Source organism: Pseudopipra pipra, chromosome 18 (assembly GCF_036250125.1).
Source record: "Pseudopipra pipra isolate bDixPip1 chromosome 18, bDixPip1.hap1, whole genome shotgun sequence".
Taxonomy (NCBI): domain Eukaryota; kingdom Metazoa; phylum Chordata; class Aves; order Passeriformes; family Pipridae; genus Pseudopipra; species Pseudopipra pipra.
The window spans coordinates 5,367,650-5,370,297 of record NC_087566.1 but is presented as its reverse complement, the minus strand read 5'-3'; positions in this window follow the sequence as shown (position 1 = coordinate 5,370,297).

Genomic DNA, 2,648 nt, shown 5'->3' with positions numbered 1-2,648 from the left:
TTCAGTCTAATCCTGGTGGTTATAGCTTGAAATCCAAGCCTAGGCAAGATCCAGTTCACCAAATTTCATATCAAATGTAAACACTACATCTGTCTTTGGGATTTACTGGGTAACCATTGTTACACAGTGTTCCCAGGTGTCTTTCTGATGTGCCAGGCAAGTAAATAGTAGCTACTGAAGTACATTGCTATGGTATGTTTTTGATTTGGTTTTTCCCTGTGAAGCCATAGGGACAAGAATGTCTGGTGTCTAAAGTAAACATAAAGGTGAGACTTTTACTTCCTTCTTTTTTTTTTTTCTCCTGACAGTAATTGATTAAAAACCAAATCCTTTTTGGCTACTGAAAAGCCACACTGTTAAGACTTTCAGGCAAACAGCAAAACCATTTTTGTTCCAAGGCAAATGGAAAAAGAAATGATTTTGAATCAGATGTTGAGAGGAATTTGTGGAGAGTTCATATACTTTCTGTGCTGTTACTGGGCATTGTTTTTGCATGCAGTAAGCTGTCTTGCACTGTTAAGGTGAAAGTACTGTTAATGTACATGGTACTGGGGTTTGGCTGTGCAATGCAATTTTATTTCCTGGCACAGGGTTTATATAATCTATGTGTAGTTAAGACCATTGAGAATTTATCTCTCTGAGGCAAGGAGGACTAGTGTTTTACTAAGAATTAATTTTGTTGGGCACAGCTGTCATTAGTGGCTTCTGCCCACTGTCTGACAAATGCTGTAGCATTTTCTTCAAAAGCTAATAATGTTTCCTTCCACAACCAAAATAGCAGATCAAGGAAGATACCGAGTATCTCCTTAATTTTATCATGTACTAGGGCTTGGCAGTTGTTGTCTCTTGGTTGTTGGGTTTTTTTCCTCTTAATTAGAGTGAGATTTCCTCATGAATAATGAAATTAATGTCTTTTGCAGCCAAAATAAACACCATATGGTCAGGGAGAAAGGGACCAGGAAAAGAGGAAGGCGCAGCAGCTGACGCTGATAGGAGACAAAATGGACTGAATGAGGGGCCAGGTGAGAACAGACAAAGTCTTACCATCCAGGGTGGGATCACACCATTGTTAAATTCCCTACCCTGCTTTTGCCAGGGGTGTTGATATTTCAGTGAAGGTGAAACATCTGTGGTGTACTACCCGAGTGTACTGTGTTATACACCAAGCACAGTCTGTTTCTGCTCCTGCAGGTGCTTGTCGTACTTTTAGGGGACTGGGTGGGCAGGGTACACGAGTTGAGATGCACACAAAAAAAGCAGCAGACACAGATTTTGTGATCTCTTCTCTTAGTCACATAAAGCTGGGATGAAGAAGCTTTGCTCTTGCAGTTGAGGATGATGGTAAGAAGGTCACTGTAGGCTGAATGTTAATTATTGTCTTCCCCTTCTAGTTGATAACTGGGGATCCACTAATGCTAAATTACAATACTATTCAGGATTTGGGGAGTAGCCTCAGGATAGTGCACCACAGGCTGTACCCCAGCCCAGTTATGCCTTTTTGGGACTCTGCTGTCCTTGCAGGGCATGGTGGAACCAGTAGCATTGTGAACCAGCATCTGGGTTTGTTGGCTTCTGGAGGATGACAACTTCATTCAAATGGCCCCTTCACATTAATACTTAGAGAATCCCAGGCAAATCTCACCAGGGAATTAAAGACATGTCTCCTTGGATAGACATTTTTATTCCTGCTGCTGTTTATTTAATGGAACTATGAGCATAACACCCATCAGCAAGCACTTGTTAGCCAACTCCAGAGCCCCTGTTCCAGTTTCAAAGCTGTCTTTGAGCTCACCCCCCTCAGTGCAGCTTTGTGCACGGCATGTGGGCAAGGTCCTGCTGGCTGTGAGTGCATCTCTACAGCCGAGTGAGTGCCCAGAGTTCATCCCGTGTCATTTGGGAGCTACGCCGGCTGCTCCAGTAGCACTAGAGGGGGCCCTAGGACAGAGGGAAGGGAGGGGAAAAAAAGAAGGGAGAGACCAACCCCTCACCTTAAAATGGACGACCAAGATCTACCTTGAAACTTCTGAAAGACTACATTGCATTGCTGGTTTGGACCTCACTCAGTTCTTAGGGCTTTCTGCTACTGTACCATATGCCCTTTGCATCATGTATAGTCTGATTCAAAGCAGAGGGAATGAGAATCCTCATAGGCTGTTTACAGGATTGTGTGTTCCTGGCCATGGCAACCAAAAACAAGAGCTCACTTTGTTACCATTAATATTGACACTTGGCAGGAAAACAGATCCACTCTATACTTGCTTTTCACACAAAATCTGTTTGCCCCATGACTTTGTTTTCCCTTTTTTTTTTTTTTCTTTATTTCTCTATAAGAAGCCCACTGGGTGTTTCTATTTTCTTAATGTGCAGCATATTATAGTGGGGAGAGGGAGCATCTCATGGCAGCCTTGTGTAAAAGGGTTTAAATAACGCCTTGAGCTTCGTCAGTGTAAATCCTGGTTAGTTCAGTCCCAGTTCATTGCAGTGGTGTGGGGTTTGTGCTGGTGTAGCTGAGCCCAGCAGTAGGTGATAAACACACAACTTATGGGTCTGTGAAGCGTTTTGAGATATTTTTTGGGAAATAGAATTCTAATCAGGGATGAAAATGTTTATGAGACTGATGGAAGAAATAAGAAGCTTTCAAGCTTGGA